Consider the following 23,777-nt stretch of genomic DNA (forward strand, 5'->3'; position numbering starts at 1 on the left):
TTCACTGCGTCTGACAAGAGGACCGATTTCCATCGCTGTCTGCCGCTGTGAGTTAATTCCCATTTCAATTCGAATTTTCAGCGTGCTGCTCCTGACCAATTCGCAATTCGCCCTGGCACTCCGCAGCTCCCTCCCCTGCAGTTCACCAGGTCACCAGAACACTCTGAAACCTCTATTCATTATCACTAGTCGATTATAACAGACCTTAACTCTTGGAAAAACAAAGTAAGTGGGCGTGAGCAGCCCTTGTTAAAGGCAGTTGGTGTGAGTCCCTTAGACGGTATACTAATGGTCCTGGCTTTTCCCCATCCTGCAAGAGAATTTTGCTTTAACACAATGTTACAGTTGTTTAACAAAAGTTCCTGACATCTGGTCGGAACCGATTCACGTTTTCCCGTTTTTTTCCTATCAATGTGCCGCAGCTTTCTTATCATTCACTGTGTTTGTATTTGCAGAAGTGGTCTTGAGAAAGTATGGGATGTATAATATCTACATCAACAGATGAAGGGGGCACAAAGAAGAAACCGGGGCAAGGTGGAGAAATGTTTGTTTTTGTACCAGGTCTGCGCATTCCTAAAAGTACTGACTTTGGCAAATCACTTCAAGGTTACCTCTCAGCAAAAATGGTTGAGCACCTTTCAGCACTTCAGGCACGAATAGTTTCCATGGCAGAAGTGGAGGGTCCTGCTACAAGAAATAAAAGAAAGACAGCAATGCAACGTGGTAACATTTCTTTATGATTTTATTATTGAGAAACTTATTTTATATTGTCAAAGCATCTCAGTGCAAAGATGTACAAACTTTTGCAAAACACAATTATTGTTCATGTAACATTAGGTTATTTTGAATGATAGAATGCAGGATATAGTGTTCATCAAAGAAACAATGAAAAGACCAATAAAGTGGCATACATATCAATTACTTCAGATACAATTTATGGAAACAGTTTATGTAAGGAGTTTTATAAATGGTACAGCATGCATGGTTCAGAGACATAAAAGGCTGCAATCTGTTTGCATGTATTATTCTAAGAAAATTATTGTGCTTTGAGAGACAATAAATTTTGTAGTACTCTGGTGCGGACAAGTTTGCTCCGATGGGAATCTACAACTTAGTTATATTATGGCAGATTAATCCTCGAAGCTCTTCAATATTTTTTTTCAGGTGGTTCGACACTGGCTGACCTGTTGCAGGCCCTTGATGATTATCTACCTGTTTTGCTGGGATTGACAAAAGGTAATTTTAACAGGACCTTATTTTTCTAGATATTGACAATGTAATTGTGAGTGAATGATTTCATGACCAATACTCAGCATGGACGATATTTAGATTGGAGGAGGAATTGATTAAATAAAAAAATGTAGGCCTTTGTGCATAGGATTAGAGATTATGGAAGACATTGGCATTGTGAGAATGAAGATCTATTTGAAAACTGGGCAGAACTTGATTAGTATTCTATTGCTTTATTTTTTATGCAGGAAGTCAACTACAAGATTTAGTGGAATTTGTTTAGATCAATCAGGAGGATGATGAACAGGTGCTTGTTCCATGGAAGAATGTTACTTCCAGTAGCATTGATGTTTCAGGTGTTTGGTCTTGTTTATTGAGGATTGAGATAGTTTTCATTGAAAATCACAGTTCATGGATATTTTTCTTTTCAGGAAACAGCAATATCAAGTGCTTGGTATGAGGTGTTATCTGTTCTACATATGATGTCTATGTTGTCTTTATCACAAGCAAATTCTTTGCTGATCCCAAAATCTTCTATTGATGGATACCAGCCAAAGGTGACAGAAGGTTGGTTTGCCACATCTCAACTGTAACTAAAATGATTTTTCAATACCTCATATATTTCTTTTCATGTAGAATGATTTTGCTTTACCAGGCAACTTTGTGCTTGTCTGTATTTATTCATGCATTTTAATTCCCTTTAGCTGTTTAATTTCTTCAATATTTGTTGTTTTGATTAGCATTTCTGATCTGGAATTTGTTTATTCCAACTACAAGAGAACAAGAAAGCAACAATCAACATATTTCTTAAGGCAGCGGGATATTTAGACTGTGCAGTTCGATCTGTCTTGCCTCAAATGCGAGAGGAAGTCAAGTATGCCATTTGCTTGTTCAATGTCTCATATCCTCTGTTTCTTGAATCTGTTAGCAGTTTCATAATCATGTTGACTTATTAAGATTGTATTGATTTCTTCTTATAAGTGAACCATGTTACCTGTTTCCAAAAAGAACAAATATGTTTTGATTACAATGTGCTTGTTTGTGTTTTTGTACGTGAAATATGCCTGTTTTACAGGGCTCTGACACATTTTCTCTCAGGTCCGAGTTAATAGAAGACAGCTAGATGCAGGCTTTAGGGCTATTTTGAATGATGTTTTGGCGTGACTTCTGGGTATGAATCTCTCCTTCATTAGGCCGCTTTCTTTCTATGGTGTCACAGGTAGGCCACAGGCTTGTTTTTCTTAGAATCACAAGGCCGAGAGGTATTTCAGTGCTACATAATAGGCCACAGGCCTATATCTCTTGCTCAGGAAGGCAGATATCTAGCCAAAAGGGTAATCACCAACCTATATTGACAGCGAAGAAGAGCAGAGAGGATTAGAGGCCCAATCACAGTGATTGTGGAAATCTGAAAGAGGAGGAAAGAAGGCGTAGCAGGTTAACAGTAAACCCTAACCAGTGATCAGTATTGCAACAGCTCCTGAAGCATGTTTTGTCAGAACTGAAGATTGATTGGACCATCTTCCTGTCTAAGGACATTGTTATTAGTTCGTCAAATGGAAAGTCAATGTTATTGTACTATATCTCTCTCTCTCTGCTAAATTTTTTATATTAATAATAAGAAGAATTGATAAAGGGTTTTCCCCATCTTGGGTTTTTCCCTGGCTTGAGCCAATTCTTGTGTTCTCTTGTCTTGGCTTGTCTTCTGCACTTATGTTCAATGTTATTTCTTCAGATACTGTGATTACTAATGGAATTAGAATTGTTAATGGGCTTATAATCTAATGAAGTATTTGATGTAAGCAAAGAACATGTTATCTCCAAAATTTAACATGGTTTCAGAGCACAGGTGAGGACAAGCCCAAGCTAGAGTAAAAGAGAATGACAATACTGTGGAAGAGAGGATAGAAGACTTGATTCTTTCTGCAACAATCTTGGACAAAACCAATCTGGTGGAATATGATCGAAAGAGTGGATACTTCCAAGTTACTAATCTAGGACGCATATCTAATGGTACAATGGCTGCTTATAATGAACATCTGAAGCTGACAATGGGTGACATTGAGCTATGCCGATTATTTTCTTTAAGTGAAGAGTTTAAGTATGTATCAGTAAGAGAAGACGAAAAGATGGAACTTGCAAAGCCGTTAGATTGAGTACCAATTCTGGTTTAAGGAGAGTTTGGAAGAGCCCAGTGCAAAGATCAATGTTTTGCTTCAAGCATACATTTCACAGCTTAAGCTTGAAGGACTTCCTCTCACATCTGACATGGTACCATACTGTAACACACACCCCCCCTCCTTCATTGGCCAGAGGTAGTTACTATGTCACTGTTATGAGAATAGGGTGAAATATATATATTTTTTATATAGATCCAGATATCACGTGATGCAGCAATTTATTTTCTGTTGGTGAGATCTGCCTGTCCAAGGATGATTTAGCAGGCAAATCGAGAATATTCAGGAAATTATTTGATTGGAGGGATTGTCTGCAACACTTCCAAATTATGAGGATGTGGATCTATGGAATTATTATAGGACCTGTGCATATTAGTTTTGGATCTATTATTTCTCTTACCTGAAGTATATTCCTGTAGCGATTTGAGACCTATGAAAGAATACTACATTCGATCCTGGAGAATTCTTGCATTTGTAGTAACATTCCTGCAATCCTGTGACTACAAATTGCATCCTTGTGACCTCTGTTATGGACGAAATCACTGTCACTATCTCGCCCTTGGATCTTGCGTGAAAGCTTGAAACTAAAAACATGGAGACAAGTTTCAGTAGGTGGATCATAGAAGCTCCCTTCAATCCTAGCAGACTTGCAGACCTCTCTATTATTATCTGTATCATTTCAATCTTCCAGACCTCTGTTCATTATCATTGTGCGATTATAATAGACCTTAACTCTTGAAAAAATAAATAAATCTTGGAAGCACAGTCCTAGTTGAAAGCACAGGAGTAGCATTGTTTTGCAGACCTTGGAAGCACAATGATGTCTTTTATCTTGCACCCCTTGTAGATCCAACTAGAAGTCTGCACTGCAACAGACATGAAGCACCCTTGGAGTTTTGACATCATTATTGAAGCAACTTGATATCCTGGAGGATATCCTAAAGCAATGTTGAAGTCTTGTAGAAATCATTAATGAAGAGATGGTTTTAGAACTGCTCCTAATCTCTCATTCGAGGACTTCTACATGATGGACTCTCTCTACTGGAATGGTCTAATCATAATTAGCGCTCTTCTGTAAGGCCTCATTGTATTGGCATAACTTCTATTGGGCATCTGCGAGTTATAGTTATATGGTCTCTGTTCATCTAAGATATGCGTTTTGTATGATGCTTTGTCAATTTTGCTCAATGCCTAAAGAACGTAAGTAAATTGCCCCTCCCAGCATGCCTAAGAAGGAAGAGTAGGAAATTTTGAATTTATAAAGAAAATGCATGCTTCTTTAGATATTAAGATGGACAAGATTATGAGGATCCCCTATCCCCCAATTGTAATAGAAAAGTTGTTCCAAATGTTGTTGATGAAGTTCAACCCTTAACAAGTGTAGTGTGAAGGAACCATTCATGTAGAGTGGTTGAATAAGTTTCTTGTGATGTTATATGACAAATGGCTTTTCTGTCACACATAAGGCATATACATGAATCATGCTTTGCTTAGACAATGCTTTGTTAGTCTAGGGTTATGTGGTTTTTGGTGTATGGACAGTTGGCAAGGATAAATATTTTTAGAGTTTGCAAGCAATTCCAATAAAGTGGTGATTGCTAGATGTGCTTTTTGCATAATAGTTGCTAGTATTGAAAGTGTTGCAGTGTAAATGAACACAAATTATCTGTTTTTTTGAATTATATATGATTGAAAAACATGTTGAGTTTTAGGAAATAGACAATTGTCTACTTGTTTAACATGAATTTATTGTTATTTTATTTTTCAGGTTTTTAAAGTGTAAAAAATGGTGCAAAAGTGGTGTTTATGCATTGAAGTGTCTTGCTTTCCAAATCCGGGTCGATCAGTTATTAAATTCGTCCTTTACAATATGGCAACAAATCATTTATTTCATGGAAAGAGAGAAGCGCCTAGAATGACGACAAACAATGAGGCAAATTACAATGCCCTTGTTGAAGGGCTAAAAGAGGCAAAATAACATGATGTCAATGATATTGAAGTCTTCACCAACTCAGAGTTGATATGTAATCAGATGAAAGGCATCTATCGGGTTCGGAAGGACAATCTACAACCTCTTCATAAGGAAGCAATCAATTGGAGTTTTCAATTTCAACGTTTTACCATCAATCGCTCTGCAGATACTGAAAAGATGTCCACTGATATAATGTCCAGAGCATTTTTAAGCACATATGTAGATGTCAAATATGACATAGCATCACCATCCACTGCAACAGAAATCATTGATCACCATCAATATAGATCCCCATTGTGCGAATGGGTTGTTGTTATCATTTTTTTGGGGTCTATCATAGCATGGTTCTTTCACTAAAGAAGAACCTGTTAATGTTTTATTTTTCCCCAACATGCAATGATTACGGTTTTTTGTATGGGAGACAAATTTATGGACAAATGTTATATATTCCATGTACATGGACAAATGTATTTTGAGAAAAGTAACTGGTTCATGGTTTTGTGATTATCATTAATACATTATGGTGTTGTCTAATCCTTCCAAACACCTTCTCAGATATTTAATTCTTGAGAGATATTGATATGCTATGTGATTTGTTCGTTGGTTGTTGATCAGTGATGAAAGGTTTCTTTACTATGTTTATAAGGAATTTATTCTTAATAACACTATTATTCCTGTCGAGAATAGAAATTCGTTTAGATCCTTTGCATTATTTTATAAAATGTGGATAAATATAGGGTAGTTCTGGTGTTTTGACATTGTTGTAAATTATGTCTGAGCTTAAAGAACTTAAATTTTCAAAATTTCGATAAGGATCTTAGAGGCATCTTCATAAGCATCACTTTGTTTGTGTGATAAAATAAGCTCTCACATCACAAACACCAAAGAGTGCACCCGATTACATTCAATGATACAACTGGTCCTTTCCGAAAAATGTCCAAGCCATGTAGTTTCGAAGATCGTAAATGTTTAACCAAGATGGCAAAAAGTTTATTAAAGAACTTCAAAAATATAATTCTGACTTTGTTATTGTCAAATTAGATTTTCCATTCAAAATAAAAAATTCAGGTATTGTTGAAAGTAATCAAATCCTTTCTGCAATCTTTAGAAACCTGAAAATCAATTTGTCTAATGCTGTCCATATTGTTAACAATTTTGATATGATGTGACAGTTATCAGATCTTATGTTTTACAAGATACCAAAAGTTTCATGACAGGATTAAGAAAGTGCATCATATATAGCTTCTATTTATATTTCAACCATTCTTCTCATAATAAGGAATGAAAACAATTAAGAGAGAGCAAAGCAAGAAGAATCAAGGGCAACACTAATTTTGTTGTTCATTCTCAAACTATTCGTGAGAAAGTGAAACTAATGGTGAACAAAAACCATAAGCATTATGGGTAACACAAATTCTTCCATCATGATTTAAGCGATATAAATATTAACACCACAAGCATGATTAATGATAAAACCATTTCAATGATAGTCCAAGTCATAGCTCAATGTCACCCATTGTCAGCTTTAGATGTTCATTATAAGAAGCCATTGTACCATTAGATATGTGTCCTAGATTAGTAACTTGGAAGTATCCACTCTTTCGATCATATTCCACCAGATTGGTTTTGTCCAAGATTCTTGCAGAAAGAATCAAGTCTTTTATCCTCTCTTCCACAGTATTGTCATTCTCTTTTACTCTAGCTTGGGCTTATCCTCACCTGTGCTCTGAAACCATGTTAAGTTTTGAAGATAACATGTTCTTTGCTTACATCAAATACTTCATTAGATTATAAGCCCATTAGCAATTCTAATTCCATTAGTAATCACAGTATCTGAAGAAAGAACATTGAACATAAGTGCAGAAGACAAGCCAAGACAAGAACACAGGAATTGGCTCAAGCCAGGGAAAAACCCAAGATGGGAAAACCCTTTATCAATTCTTCTTATTATTAATATAAAAAATTTAGCAGAGAGAGAGAGAGTGATAGAGTACAATAACATTGACTTTCCATTTGACGATCTAATAACAATGTCCTTAGACAGGAAGATGGTCCAATCAATCTTCAGTTCTAACAAAACATGCTTCAGGAGCTGCTACAATACTGATCACTGGTTAGGGTTTACTGTTAACCTGCGACGCCTTCTTTCCTCCTCTTTCAGATTTCCACAATCACTGTGATTGGGCCTCTAACCCTCTCTACTCTTCTTCGCTGTCAATATAGGTTGGTGATTACCCTTTTGGCTAGATATCTGCCTTCCTGAGCAAGAGATATAGGCCTGTGGCCTATTATGTTGCACTGAAATACCTCTCGGCCTTGTGATTCTAAGAAAAACAAGCCTGTGGCCTACCTGTGACACCATAAAAAGAAAGCGGCCTACTGAAGGAGAGATTCATACCCAGAAGTCACGCCAAAACATCATTCAAAATAGCCCTAAAGCCTGCGTCTAGTTGTCTTCTATTAACTCGGACCTGAGAGAAAATGTGTCAGAACCCTGTAAAACAGGCATATTTCACGTACAAAAACACAAAAAAGCACATTGTAATCAAAACATATTTGTTCTTTGTGGAAACAGCTAACATGGTTCACTTATAAGAAGAAATCAATACAATCTTAATAAGTCAACATGATTATGAAATTGCTAACAGATTCAAGAAACAGAGGATATGAGACATTGAACAAGCAAATGGCATACTTGACTTCCTCTCACATTTGAGGCAAGACAGATCGAACTGCACAGTCTAAATATCCCGCTGCCTTAAGAAATATGTTGATTGTTGCTTTCTTGTTCTCTTGTAGTTGGAATAAACAAATTCCAGATCAGAAATGCTAAACAAAATAGCAAATATTGAAGAAATTAAACAGCTAAAGGGAATTAAAATGCATGAATAAATACAAACAAGCGCAAAGTTGCCTGGTAAAGCAAAATCATTCTACATGAAAAGAAATATATGAGGTACTGAAAAAATCATTTTAGTTACAGTTGAGATGTGGCAAACCAACCTTCTGTCACCTTTGGCTGGTATCCATCAACAGAAGATTTTGGGATCAGCAAAGAATTTGCTTGTGATAAAGACAGCATAGACACCATATGTAGAACAGATAACACCTCATACCAAGCACTTGATATTGTTGTTTCTTGAAAAGAAAAATATCCATGAACTGTGATTTTCAATGAAAATTATCTCAATCCTCAATAAACAAGACCAAACACCTGAAACATCAATGCTACTGGAAGTAACATTCTTCCATGGAACAAGCACCTGTTCATCATCCTCCTAATTGATCCAAACAAATTCCACTAAATCTTGTAGTTGACTTCTTGCATAAAAAATAAAGTAATAGAATACTAATCAAGTGCTGCCCAGTTTTCAAATAGATCTTCATTCTCACAATGCCAATGTCTTCCATAATCTCTAATCCTTTGCACAAAGGCCTACATTTTTTTATTTAATCAATTCCTCCTCCAATCTAAATATCGTCCATGCTGAGTATTGGTCATGAAATCATTCACTCACAATTACATTGTCAATATCTAGAAAAATAAGGTCCTGTTAAAATTACCTTTTGTTAATCCCAGCAAAACAGGTAGATAATCATCAAGGGCCTGCAGCAGGTCAGCCAGTGTCGAACCACCTGAAAAAAATATTGAAGAGTTTCGAGGATTAATCTACCATAATATAACTAAGCTGTAGATTCCCATCGGAGCAAACTTGTCTGCACCAGAGTACTACAAAATTTATTGTCTCTCAAAGCACAGTAAGTTTCTTAGAATAATACATGCACACAGATTGCAGCCTTTTATGTCTCTGAACCATGCATGTTGTATCATTTATAAAACTCCTTACATAAACTGTTTCCATAAATTGTAACTGAAGTAATTGATATGTATGCCACTTTATTGGTCTTTCCATTGTTTCTTTGATGAACACTATATCCTGCATTCTATCATTCAAAATAACCTAATGTTACATGAACAATAATTGTGTTTTGCAAAAGTTTGTACATCTTTGCACTGAGATGCTTTGACAATATAAAATAAGTTTCTCAGTAATAAAATCATGAAGAAATGTTACCATGTTGCGTTGCTGAATTTCTTTTATTTCTTGTAGCAGGACCCTCCGCTGCTGCCATGGCAACTATTCGTGTCCGAAGTGCTGAAAGGTGCTCAACCATTTTTGTTGAGAGGTAACCTTGAAGTGATTTGCCAAAGTCAGTACTTTTAGGAATGCACAGACCTGGTACAGAAACAAACATTTCTCCACCTTGCCCCGGTTTCTTCTTTGTGCCCCCTTCATCTGTTGATGTAGATATTATACATCCCATACTTTCTCAAGACCACTTCTGCAAATACAAACACAGTGAATGATAGGAAAGCTGCGGCACATTGATAAGAAAAAAACGGGAAAACGTGAATCGATTCCGACTAGATGTCAGGAACTTTTGTTAAACAACTGTAACATTGTGTTAAAGCAAAATTCTCTTGCAGGATGGGGAAAAGCCAGGACCGTTAGTATACCGTCTAAGGGATTGACTCCAACTGCCTTTAACAAGGGCTGCTCACGCCCACTTACTTTGTTTTTTCAAGAGTTAAGGTCTGTTATAATCGCACAGTGATAATGAACAGAGGTTTTGGAGTGTTCTGGTGACCTGGTGAACTGCAGGGGAGGGAGCTGCGGAGTGCCAGGGCGAATTGGTCAGGAGCAGCGCACGGAAAATTCGAATTGAAATGGGAATTAACTCACGGGCGGCAGACAACGATGGAAATCGGTCCTCCTGTCAGACACAGTTAATGCGGAAGGTGCGGAGCTCGCGGTGGCGGAGCTGGGCGGAGATCGCGTTGGGTGGCGGAGGGCGGAGGAATTGTCAGTGGCCGGAGCCGGAGGTTTTTCCGGGCGGCACCAGAAACCGGACAATTCCTCCGCCTCGTTAGACTACTCCGTTAGATATGGCTAACGAGCTTGCAGCTGAGCGGGCATTTAATGCCCTATCGCAGGCTCGTTAGCCCTTGCCGTAGTTTTTCGGTGTCAGAGGTCAAGGGTCTCGGCTGACTGGCACGTATCGTAGCCTTCTGGCCTTTAACAAGTCTCTCTTTTATTTCGGTCTGTAGGCTTTGACTTGCTTCAAACCCGATTTCCAGTGCTTCACTCTCCTTGACACATTTTTCTCTATTCGACAATGAACGTGAGGAAATCTCCACAGACATTACAAAAGACAGCTTTAAACCATTGAAAAGCAAAATTACAAAATACAGCTTTAAACCATTCAAACCGTACTGTTAGCGCGTAAATAAATTTGGTTAGTTCATAGAAAACTAGAAAATTTTAAGTATAAAATTTGATGTTATTGATTAATTCATTAAGAAGTTGAAACACTTATAAAAATAACTTTAAATTTAATCTTCTAATTTTAGAATATTAAATTATAACGATGTAAATATTTTGCAGAATAATATTTATTTATTTTATTTTTATTTTTTTGTTTGGTGTAGCTCAAGTGGTAATGGCTATGGAAATGAAGTTTTGAGTTCAAATCTTGTGCTACCTTCCTCGTAGCTGGATGAATAATGAATATGTAAAAACACGAAAAGAAGAGTCTTATCAAATTTACAAAAAAAAGATATTTATTATTTTTTAATAAAAATGAGTTATTTGGTTATGAATAAAAATAAATTTGAAATAAATTAAATTTGTAAAAATTGTGATAAAAATTATTTAAATTAATTTTATGATAGTGATTTTTGTGTTTATATATGGTCTTTTTTATTGCTATAGGTATTCATTTTTGTTTTTGATTGGCTATTACTTTGTTTTTGACCAAAAATTTATGTGGTTTATCCGTAGTTTAACATTGGGAATTCAATTTTTGTTATTTTTTATTATTATTTAAATTTGTTTATTCGTAAGGTGATTGGTTGAAGTCTTATTATGAATTGTTTAGTAACTTTCATTTCTATTAGTTACTCATTTTTTATTTTTTTTCTATTGTTTCAATTATAGTTTATTATATTAAAAACATATTTTAATAATTTAATTATAAAAAATTGTAGGAGTTGTCTTTAGTGCTACTTTTTGGAATCTTTTTAGGTGGATTTTTCGTGTTTAATTTTTCTAAAATCTGGCCACAAGTTTGATGGGTAACCCTTGCACAATAGAAGTGCCCTAAGGGTTTTTCATAGTGTTGAATCCATATATACAATAAAAAAACTAGTTTAAATAAAACAAATCAAGGTTTCACAACATTTTTTTCTATCGGGCACCTGAAACTCTAGAAGTCGCACTACAATTCCAAAATTATATATATTAATATAAAATCAAACATAGATATTAAATATATATGTTAATATAAACAATATTAGTTAATCATATTTCTTAATTTTTTGTGATGGCATTCAACAATACAATATTTTATTAGTTGTTTTATTTTTCATGTCTTTATTGTTTTTTTAGTTTAATTAAGTTATATTTATCTATAATTTATAATTAAGAATTCGTTTTTTCTATTTTTTATTATTGTTTAAATTTATTTATTTGTAAGGTTATTGGTTGAAGTCTTACTATAGGTGTTATTATGGGTGTTGCTTAGTAATTTCCATTTTTCTATTACTTATTAATTTTTTGTTTTATTTATTTATTTTTTATTTAACCATTTGATTTTTTTTCCATTTTCATGAATTATAGTTTTTTTTTTCTATAAGATGATAAATTTTGAGGAAAATAGCGTAAAAAAAACCTTTTTCAATATTTTTTTTATTTTTAGTTTTAGTTTTATTATTCTTAATCTGACTTATAATTTTTTTGACTTTTTCTATAACCCTTTTTTTCCCTCTATTTTCAATCCCAATTCCATCAATCATAATTTTTTTCTTGTTAATTTTCAATTTGACCTTGTTCTTTTCCCTTCACCTTTCTATAGTTTTCTTTCGGTCCAAGCAACAACTATACAAGAAAACTTCCATTTCAATTAACATAATTAAATTAGTCCAAACAATTAGTTTTTAGAATCTTGTGAGCATTTCTTCCAAAATTCTATTGAGAAAGTTTGACTGTTATATAGTTACTAATTTTTAGGATCTCGTGAGCATTTATTTCTTAACTTTGTTGAATTTTTGTTTTATTTACCTATAGCTTTTATAATTTCTTCCTCAAGTATGTCAAGAATTCAAGAAATTGAATTTTTTAAATAAAGATATCTAAAATAAATAATTTTTGGCTATCCAGTTTAAGAGAGTCAAATTTTCTTCTCTTTATTTATATAATGTATAAAAAGTTTAAAATTTTCTACATAGGTTTCATTACTTTTCATATTTACATCATAAAGCAGTTCCTTCTAAAAATAACTCCCCTCCCACCTATCCCTTTATGTGCCTTTGATTTAGGTGATTTAAGTGTTAGACGATGGAAATAGTCTTCTTTACCATCAGATTAAAAACTGGTACTAGTTAGTTACAATTCGTTCTAACTAGATTAGATGTGATAGCACGATAGAATTAGAGTATCATGATTCATTTCGTTGGGAATGCTAGGATAGCGCTGAGAGAAATCAAGGGTTAATGGCTTCCAAACAATATCTACGAGGGGTCGTGCCCGCCCCTGCTCGCACAGGACTTCACGGGTTTTCACAGGCTTCTAGGCCACGCAGATCCAAGTTCTCAAGTTCGAAAACTTGAATGCGTTGGCAGAATCAGATCTTTTGGCATGTATAAAGTGTGTATCTCGGCCTGTGTCCTCCGAAATCGAGTATCTGGAAAAGTATGCGGCAAAAAGTTTGTAAAGTCTGAAGAATAATTACTGCAACAGTCTCTGCAAGCCTTCTTCACGCTGGGCCCCGGTATGGGAGGAAGAAAGGTGCCAAGAGGCAGATCTATCTTTTCAGTAATATTCGAGGTCTAAACTTTTTCCCAACCGACGAAAAAGGAAAAAAGAAGAAATAAAAATCATTGCATTTATCTTCTTTTAATTTTTGAGGCTGTGGATTCTATCTTAGAGGTGAATCTTTCAAATAATCTTCAAGATGTAAAGGTGAAAAGCAAAGAATATTTATGTTTCCGCAGGGTTTTAACCTTCAAAATCAAAGCTAGGTTTCTTTTTTCCATTGAAGGGTGTGAGGAAGCATGTATTTGGAGTTCGGGTGCAAGCAAAATAATAACGCGAGCTCGGAGGTTCAAATGCCTATAACGGATCAATTTGATCATTTTCCCAATTCGTTAGTTATGGTGATCTTTTACAAGTTAATTGACATCAAAGCCCTAGGGCGGTGCTTGGATGTTTCGAAACACTTTAACGGTTTGGTGTCGCAGGTGGAGGATGTCGTGGTGAAGGTGGATTGAGTGATCTCTGGTGAGGAGAGCGGGAGTTTGAGCGATAGGTGCAGGGGCATTATAGGTCTTTTTGGTAAACTTGTGATCAGTAGTATAGTTAAGCCCTTACAGGCATTGCAACAGATCCTCGAGATGAAGAAGGTTGTTCTTGCCGAGGTTTCACATCATTCCCCTGGCGAGGCGCTGAAAAACTTCAAGGAGATTCAAAATCTTTGCATTGAGCTTCCCGGTGGAGAGCTTGGCATTGAGGATGGCGTGTTGTTGAGGTGGAGAGCCAAATTTGGTAGTACGCTTGAGAGATGTGTGATATTGGGATCCACATCGTATTTCTATGAGAATAATTTGAGGAAAAATCCTCGTTCTGCTATTCGAACAATGGATGAATCTAATGAGAGTTTGGATGATAATGGCAGTATACCAGAATCATTGTACACAGATGGCGGTTTGAAGCTGAGAGTATTTTGGACCATAAGCTCGTGAATTGCAGCTTATCCAAGGCATTATTTGTTACAACAGATAATTTCTGATCATCCAATGCTTCAGAACCTCATTCTCATCGATGCATATGTATAGGGGATGCTCTGTATGGGGAAAGAACAATTGCGGGAGTTCAGGGACAAGCCACTAGCAGCCTCGGCTTCTGCGAATCGGACACAAGTTCCAGCCTTGAATATGAATCTCTGGTATGCCCCATATCTTAAGCTTCCAAAAGGTGGTGAAATGCAGGGAGCAACCCGTGTTTCCATTAGGCCTAACGATCGACGATTAAGAACGATGTAGTTAACCTACCATATTTGATGGATTCTTTTTGCATTTAAACTCCTTCAAATGTTCTTACACACTTCAAGCTTTGGAAATATTGAAATGGTTAATCATTTATCCAATTTACTTTCCTTTCCTTGGGTGTAATATAAGTGCTTTCGTTTTAATTTTATAATACTCTATCCTACGCAGAGAGATATCGTATTGTAAATTTGTTCCCTAGCACTTGATTTCATCCTTACTCTCGCCAATAATATCGTTTTTAAGATCCCACCAAGAAACTTGGTCTGATTGTGCTCGTTGGTATGAGGATAGGTTGAGATTTGAAGATATGATATCTGGTATTTGATGGAAATTGTCTGCATTTAAGGTTTCATTGTTCAAATATAGCAAGTGCTTGAAGTCTGGTATTTTTTAACATAATTATGTTCCAAGTATATTACTTTCCGTCTTCAATGATTATGGTGTGTAATGGATCAATTTGATCATCTTGCCAATTCATTAGTTTTGGTGATCTTTAACAAGCTAGGTGACACCAAAGCCCTAGGGCGGTGCACGGTTGTTTCGAAATGTTTTAACGATTTGGTGTCGCAGGTGGAGGATGTCGTGGTGAAGGTGGATTGCGTGATCTCTGGTGAGGAGAGCGGGAGTTTGAGCGGTAGGAGCGGGGACTTTATAGGTCCTTTTGTTAAACTTGTGATTGGTAGTATAGTTAAGCCCTTACAGACATTGCAACAGATCCTCGCGACGAATGTTAAATGTGTAATTTCAACGCAGCCGAAAACCACCAAACAAAACCACAAACCGGTTGAAGGGATATCGCACCGCTTTTCCGAAAAGGTTGTTTCCGTAAGGAAGGCTCCGAACACATTCACTTGCCGCCACGCGTCCCATGTACGAACGCCCAAAAACCACTTTCCCCGGACGGTAAAAATCGTTTTGTTTGCCGGAGGAGGGTGTGCGAACCACGTCGGATCATCTGGGCGCTCAATCACAGCCGTTGACTTCCCGAAGGTGCACTGCCCACGTCAAATCAATTTTTACGTGGAGTGAATGACTTTTCCGTTGACCGCCGTAGTGGAGTTAATGAATTTTAATGTTTGTTCGTAGTTTTTTTTGGTAAGGCTTTTAATATGTTATGGGCATACGTCAAATGCCTTTAATATAGTCATGGGCATATTATATTTTTTTATGATGTAGTAAATAGACTACGTGTGGTAGTTTAGAGTAATTTTTTTTGTATGTATGTTTTATATAAAACATTGTGTCATGCCCGTGTGTAGTTTTCAGGTGAGTGGTGGCTACGCACGAGAGTGCCATTTTTTGTATATGCACAGCAGTGCTGTAATGTTCGTCTGCCAATGAAAAACACAGGAATGTTTTTTGAAGCTGTTTATGTAATATCCACAGCAGTGGAAAATTTGTGTCTGCAACAGAGTTTTTTTTTGTAATTCCCTCTTTGCACAGAGGAAGAAATATGTAACAGAATGCTTGTTTTAATTAATAGAAATGCTTTGTGACTGTGTAATGGTGTCTTCTGAGTCATTTTGATTTTTAAGAGGTTCCCTGTCAAAAGATAAAGATCTTGGACAGAGAAAACAGAGCATTGTCTCTGTGGTGAATTTTATTTTGCTGGTTTTGGTATTTCTCCATTTAAAAAAAAAAATACCCAACAGTGGTATCAGAGCAAGGCTTAGGCTCTTTGTAGGAGACAAAGAAGCTGAAGGGAGAAGGTTGTTGCTGCAGCAAAACCTCTCAGGTAGACAGAAGACTCAGACAGCGAAGGATTCAGGTATTCCCCAAAAGCATTTCTCTTGTTATTGCTGAAGACAGTCAGTTTTAAAAAAAATCACAGTCAAGGATTTAAAACCATAGTTCAAGATGCAAGGAATGGCAAGCACAAGCATGGGTATGTTCAACACCCAGCTCCCACACTTTAATGGGAAGAACTATGACTACTGGTCTATAACCATGAGAGCTTTGTTCATCGCTCAAGATATATGGGAACTAGTAGAATATGGGTTTGAGGAACTAGCAGATGAAACTGAGTTCAATGCATTAACTCAGGGAGAGAAGGATCAGCTGAAACTCAATAGGAAGAAGGATGCAAAGGCCATTGTCTTGTTGTATCAAGCAGTGGACCAGAGTATATTCCCAAGGATAGCAGCAGCTACAACATCACATGAAGCATGGAAAACTCTCAAGACAGCCTATCAAGGCATGGAGAGAGTGAAGACAGCAAAATTGCAAATGCTGAGAAAGGATTTTGAAAACTTGAAGATGAAGGAGTCAGACAACATTGAATCATTCTTCACTCATGTGATTGGTGTAATCACACAAATGAGAACTCATGGAGAAAGAATTGAAGATAGAAGAATAGTGGAGAAAATATTGAGGGTCTTACCCTCAAGGTTCGATGCCATAGTCACCACCATTGAAGAGACAAAGGATCTCTCAAAATATTCAGTTGATGAGCTGCATGCATCTCTGATGACTCATGAGCAGAGGTTGAGTAGGAATGAAAACTCATCCCTTGAGCAAGCCTTCAAGACCCAGATGTCTTTTGGAAGAGGAAGAGGTCAAGGAAGAGGAAACCGAAGAGGAAGAGGCAGAAGCCAGAACAGAGGTGGAAGGAACAGCCCATCAAATGCACAAGGAAGAGGCAGCAATACAAATCAGAACCAAGGTCAAGGCAGCAGCCAACAAAGAGATCAGTATCAAGCTCAAGGACAAAGGTATGATAAATCTAATGTTCAATGCTATTATTGCAAAAAGTATGGACATTATGCTAGTGATTGTAGAAAGAAACAGCATGATATGAACAGCAGACAAAATGCAAATGTTACAAGAGAAAACAACAGTCAAAATAATGTCCTGTTAGCTTGTAACATGGCTGAAACTCATAGTGAGGACATATGGTTTTTAGACTCAGGTTGCAGCAACCATATGACAGGGAATATAGCCCTCTTTTCAGCCTTAAATCAGAATTTGAAATCAGAGGTCACACTAGGAACTGATAGTAAAGTGTCTGTTATGGGAAAAGGGGACGTAAAAATATTCACAAAACAAGGAGAAAAGAAAACCATAGCAAATGTCTACTATGTCCCCGGAATGAGATGTAACCTATTGAGTGTTGGACAGCTTATCCAAAAGGGTTACAATGTTTACTTTGTAAATGATGTGTGCACCATCATGGACATACCACCCAGCAAAAGATGCATTGCTGAAGTGAAGATGACAAGGAACAGGATGTTCCCTCTCCGGATCAGGGCAGACATGAAAAACAAAAGGGAAATGGCAGCAGTCACCCAAGAGGCCTTCCAAAGCGTGCCAAAGGATGAGAACTGGTTATGGCACTTGAGATTCGGGCATCTAAATTTTGGAGGTCTAAACTTATTGAGCAGAAAAGGAATGGTAAGAGGATTACCATTGATAGAGAAGCCGGACAGCCTTTGTGAAGGTTGTATTTTGGGAAAACAACATAGAGAGAGCTTTCCATCAGGGAAAAGTATAAGGGCAAAGACACCTTTAGAGATTATCCACTCAGATTTGTGTGGACCAATGCAAGCTCCATCATTAGCTGGCAGAATATATTTCTTGACATTCATTGATGATTTTACAAGAAAGACTTGGATATATTTCCTCAAGAACAAAAGCGAAGTCTTTGAGAAATTCCAAAACTTCAAAGCACTTGTGGAGAACCAAAGCGGGCTGCATATAAAAGTTTTGAGAACTGATAGAGGAGGTGAGTATATCTCAAATGAATTCCTAAAGTTTTGTAGAGAAAATGGAATACATAAACAGTTCACAACTCGGTACACCCCACAGCAAAATGGAGTTGCTGAAAGGAAGAACAGAACCATCATGGATATGGCAAGGAGCATGTTGAAGGCAAAGCATTTGCCAAATGAGTATTGGGCTGAAGCTGTACATTGTGCAGTTTATATTTTGAACAGGTGTCTTACAAAAGCAGTCATGAACAAGGTGCCAGAAGAGGCATGGAGTGGGAGAAAGCAAGTAGTCACCCACATGAGAGTTTTTGGGTGTGTGGCCTATGCACACATTCCAGATAAACTAAGGAGGAAGTTGGACAACAAAGGGGAGAAATGCATCTTCATTAGATACAGTGAGGAATCCAAAGCCTACAGGCTGTACATTCCATCTACCAAGAAGTTCTTTGTCAACAGGGATGTTCAATTCATTGAAGAGGAAGCTTGGGATGGAAGCATAGAGAAAACAATGAATGTTAAAAACTGTTTGTCTCATGATGAGGATGAAGAGGAGGTGGCTGAAATGAATCCCCAAACAGCAGCACCAACACAAGAACAGCAAGGTACACCATTGAGGATAAATGAGAGTGCTTCTCCAAGCACACCACAAGGAGGAAATTCAAGTGCATCTTCAAGCACTTGCACACCAAATGAAAGAGGTAAGAAGTTTAGAAATCTAAGTGATATTTATGATGAAGGAATGAATTCCTTGTTTGCATTGTATTGTCATGTTGATGATCCTATTCATTTTGAGGATGCAATTAAAGATAAGAAATTGATAGAAGCTATGGATGAGGAGATCAATGCCATAGAGAGGAACAAAACATGGGATTTGGTTGAGCTACCAAAAGGCAAAGAATTCATTGGTGTGAAATGGGTCTACAAGACCAAGAGCAATGCTGAAGGCAAGATTGAAAGGCATAAAGCAAGGCTGGTTGTCAAAGGGTACAAGTAGCAGTATGGGAGAGATTATGAGGAGACTTTCGCCCCGGTTGCAAGAATGGAAACCGTGAGAGCAGTGCTGTCCATAGCAGCTCAAAACAAATGGAAAGTCTACCAAATGGATGTGAAATCAGCATTCCTAAATGGAGTGTTAATGGAAGAGGTCTATGTGGAACAGCCTCTCGGATATGAGAAGAAAGGTGAAGAGCACAAAGTGTGCAAATTGAAGAAAGCTCTTTATGGGCTGAAGCAAGCGCCAAGAGCATGGTACAGAAGGATAGATTCATATCTATTGGATAATGAATTTGACAAATGTGAAGGAGAACCCACAGTCTACATCAAGGAAAAGGATGGTAAAATTTTAATTGTTGTCTTGTATGTAGATGATGTTATTTTCACTGGAAATGATATTTATCTTATTGAGAATTTTAAATCAGTCATGAAGAATGAATTTGAAATGACTGACATGGGTTTGTTGAGATACTTCTTAGGCATAGAAGTAGATCAAAATGAAAAAGGAATTTTTATATCTCAAGCAAGATATGTAAATCAAGTTTTGGGCAGATTTAACATGCAAGAGTGCAAGGCAGCAATCACTCCCACAGTGATGGGATTAAAGCTCAGCAGAGAGGACAGCAGCAAGGATTTTGATCCTAGTTTGTACAAAAGCATTGTGGGCAGCCTTATGTATTTAACAGCAACTAGGCTTGATTTAATGTACGCTGTTAGTTTGATTTCCAGATTTATGGAGAGGCCAAAGGAGGCACATTGGCAGGCAGCAAAGAGAATTTTGAGGTATGTCAAAGGTACCAAAATGTTTGGAATTCTATATCATGCCTCAGAACATTCAGATTTGGTTGGATACACTGATAGTGATTGGGCTGGAAGTGTAGATGATCGGAAGAGCACTTCCGGTTATGTTTTTAATATGGGTTCAGGAGCCATTTCATGGGCTTCTAAGAAGCAGTCCATTGTAGCATTGTCTACAGCAGAGGCTGAATATGTGGCAGCGACAGCAGCAGCTTGTCAGGCAGTTTGGATGAGAAGGATATTGAGAAGCTTAGGCCAAGAGCAGGCAAAAGTGACAGTGGTCTTTTGTGACAATAGCTCTGCTATTGCTTTGTCAAAGAATTCAGTGTTTCATAAGAGAACGAAACACATTGATACAAGGTTTCACTACATCAGAGAATTAGTGAACAATGGAGAAATCGTCCTAGAACATTGCAGGACCCAAGAACAGGTTGCGGACATCTTGACAAAGCCGCTGGATCAGAAAAGCTTTGAATTTTTGAGGAAGTGTCTGGGTATGACCGAATGCCCAGCTGTTGAAATTAAAGGGGAGTGTTAAATGTGTAATTTCAACGCAGCCGAAAACCACCAAACAAAACCACAAACCGGCTGAAGGGATATCGCACCGCTTTTCCGAAAAGGTTGTTTCCGTAAGGAAGGCTCCGAACACATTCACTTGCCGCCACGCGTCCCATGTACGAACGCCCAAAAACCACTTTCCCCGGACGGTAAAAGTCGTTTGGTTTGCCGGAGGAGGGTGTGCGAACCACGTCGGATCATCTGGGCGCTCAATCACAGCCGTTGACTTCCCGAAGGTGCACTGCCCGCGTCAAATCAATTTTTACGTGGAGTGAATGACTTTTCCGTTGACCGCCGTAGTGGAGTTAATGAATTTTAATGTTTGTTCGTAGTTTTTTTTGGTAAGGCTTTTAATATGTTATGGGCATACGTCAAATGCCTTTAATATAGTCATGGGCATATTATATTTTTTTATGATGTAGTAAATAGACTATGTGTGGTAGTTTAGAGTAATTTTTTTTGTATGTATGTTTTATATAAAACATTGTGTCGTGCCCGTGTGTAGTTTTCAGGTGAGTGGTGGCTACGCACGAGAGTGCCATTTTTTGTATATGCACAACAGTGCTGTAATGTTGGTCTGCCAATGAAAAACACAGGAATGTTTTTTGAAGCTGTTTATGTAATATCCACAACAGTGGAAAATTTGTGTCTGCAACAGAGTTTTTTTTTGTAATTCCCTCTTTGCACAGAGGAAGAAATATGTAACAGAATGCTTGTTTTAATTAATAGAAATTCTTTGTGACTGTGTAATGGTGTCTTCTGAGTCATTTTGATTTTTAAGAGGTTCCCTGTCAAAAGATCTTGGACAGAGAAAACAGAGCATTGTCTCTGTGGTGAATTTTATTTTGCTGGTTTTGGTATTTCTCCATTTAAAAAAAAAATACCCAACAATGAAGAAGGTAGTTATGTCGAGGTTTCACTTCATTCCCCAATGAGGTGCTGAAAAACTTCAAGGAGATCCAAAATCTTCACATTGAGCTTCCCAATGGAGAGTTACGTAATATTAGGATCCACATCGTATTTCTGTGAGAAGAATTCAAGGGAAAATCTACGTTGTGCTATTCGAAGAACGAGGGAATCTAACAAGATTTTGGATGATAATGATAGTATACCAAAATCATTCTACACGGATGGTGGGTTGAAATTGAGAGTAGTTTGGACCATAAGCTCGTGAATTGTAGCTTCTGCAAGGCATTTTTTTGTTAAAACAGATAATTTATGATCATCCAACACTTCAGAATCTCATTCTCACCAACGCAGGTGGACGAGGGATGCTCTGGATGGGGAAAGAACAATTGTGAGAGTTCAGGGACAAGCCGCTAATGGCCTCAGCTTCTAGGAATCAGACATAGATTCCAGCCTTGAATATGAAGCTCCCGTATGCCCCATATCTTGAGCTTATAGAAGGTGGTGGGATGGAGAGAGCAACCCTTATTTCCATTAGGCCTAGTGATCAACCAATTAAGAAGGATACATAAGCTTTTCTAGTAGGGGAATTTGATGAGCCATTTGTGCAGCTACGAAGGAAATGGTGAAGAAGAGGACTTACCTTTTGGAAATGAATTCTTTCTAGCTGATACAGAACATACGGTTGACTAGGCTGCTCACACGTAAGTTTGTTTCTTGAGCACAAATTTCTTTTGAAAAATTGATCTGCATGCTAGGCATGCAATTGAATTCCTTATCATATTACAACCTTTAACGATTAGGCTTTTTGGAGCTTTTTATACCGAGTATGACCAGACCTCAATTTCATTGATGCATAGATAATAGATCTTCGACACAAGAAAGTCCAAGCTTGTGTTCTGGGGACAATACTATGAGATTATGTTTTTCATATAAGGAAAATTTCTTCTTGTATTTTTGGTTTTCGGCTGGTCTATTAAACTTTGCACATGATCCTTTAAAGACAATCTGAAATTTGGCATGCACAGCTAGATTCATTCTTCGGTGATGAGGATTATGTTGTAAGTGATCAGGTCTCTCATTGTAAATTGTTAAGTTTGAAGCTTCATAATATTGTCATTATAACCCAAAATTGATTTTAATTTAGCCACCCACATATGTAGTTAGAAGTCAGAAAGTATAAAATACCATCTTTGATGGATTCTTTTTGCATTTAAACAATAATTTATCCAATCTACTTTCCTTGCTTTTGGTATAATTGAAGTGCTTTTGTTTGAATGTTATAATACTCTATCCTGCACAGAGAGCTATGCTATTGTAATTTTGTTCCCTCGCACTTGATTTCATCCTCTCTCTCGCCAATACTAACATTTTTAAGATCCCAACAAGAAACTTGGTCTGATTGTGCTCGTTGGTATGAGGTTAGGTTGAGATTTGAAGAGATGATATCTCGTCTTTGATGGAAATCGTTTTCATTTAAGGTTTCATTGTTCATATATAGCAAGTACTTGAAGTCTGATATTGTTTGACATAATTATGTGTTAGGTATATTACTCTCCGTCTTCAATGCTTATGGTTTGTCAAAAATATAATTATTGTATCCTTCTGTTTTATTTTTCCGGGTAATTTTAACTTTAATGAGCAACATTAGAATTTCTTTTGTAAAATTTTCTTCTTAAAAATTAAAATAAAAAATGCTTCTTAAAACTTTAAAGTGTGGTTTCATCCTTGTAGTAGATGTCAATTATATTTGTGGATGTGGATTTGAAGACTGCCATATGATGAAATCATATTATTTAAAGTGAATTTCTATGCTAAGGAAAAAGAATTATGGAAGAAGGGTATAAATGTAAAATTATATGATAGAATCATAATTTTCATATTGATTAGCATTTATAATGAAATTCAGAAAAATGTACAACAATCACTACATATAGTAAATGATTTTCACCCTCATCATGGAAGAGTAACAATTTAATGATACTCTTTCTTACGCTTCCTAAGCTACTTCCTTATAAGGTTTCCTTTGTAACATCTAGTGCAATTCCTAGTTATGTACACTTTAAGAATTTGTCCATGATCTTTTTTATTTGTAATGTTCAAAATTTCTTTTTCTAATAGAGAATGAAAATTGTTTATTATGTAAATTTTCTCCTTTCTTAACAGAAATTTCTTTTTTAAAGAGAGTGAAAGTTTTTATGTTCATAATGTATGTTGGATGGAATATTTAAAATTTTCACGTAAAATTTTATTTATTAAATTTTATTTTATCCATTTATAATATATGATGAAAGAAATATTTAAAATTTCTTAGGAGGGGGAGTGTCACG

At 36.7% G+C, this 23,777-nt stretch overlaps 3 pseudogenes across 1 annotated transcript; all 3 read left to right on the forward strand.

The window, feature by feature from the left end:
* Nucleotides 1-269: 269 nt before the first annotated feature.
* On the forward strand, nucleotides 270-10,312 carry LOC149217917 (uncharacterized; annotated as a pseudogene). The gene is made up of 8 exons (XR_016250161.1): nucleotides 270-723; nucleotides 1,165-1,236; nucleotides 1,479-1,537; nucleotides 1,662-1,797; nucleotides 2,008-2,153; nucleotides 9,495-9,567; nucleotides 9,869-9,934; nucleotides 10,044-10,312. The product of XR_016250161.1 is annotated as an uncharacterized LOC149217917 (transcript).
* A 3,180-nt stretch (nucleotides 10,313-13,492) lies between these two features.
* LOC149217918 (F-box protein At5g46170 pseudogene) lies at nucleotides 13,493-14,479 on the forward strand (annotated as a pseudogene).
* Nucleotides 14,480-14,932: 453 nt separating this feature from the next.
* On the forward strand, nucleotides 14,933-22,114 carry LOC149217919 (F-box protein At5g46170 pseudogene; annotated as a pseudogene).
* The last annotated feature ends 1,663 nt before the right edge of the window (nucleotides 22,115-23,777 follow it).

Source organism: Pinus tabuliformis, chromosome 1_1 (assembly GCF_031772625.1).
Source record: "Pinus tabuliformis cultivar Carrire ecotype Pingquan chromosome 1_1, CPIR1, whole genome shotgun sequence".
Taxonomy (NCBI): Eukaryota; Viridiplantae; Streptophyta; class Pinopsida; order Pinales; family Pinaceae; genus Pinus; species Pinus tabuliformis.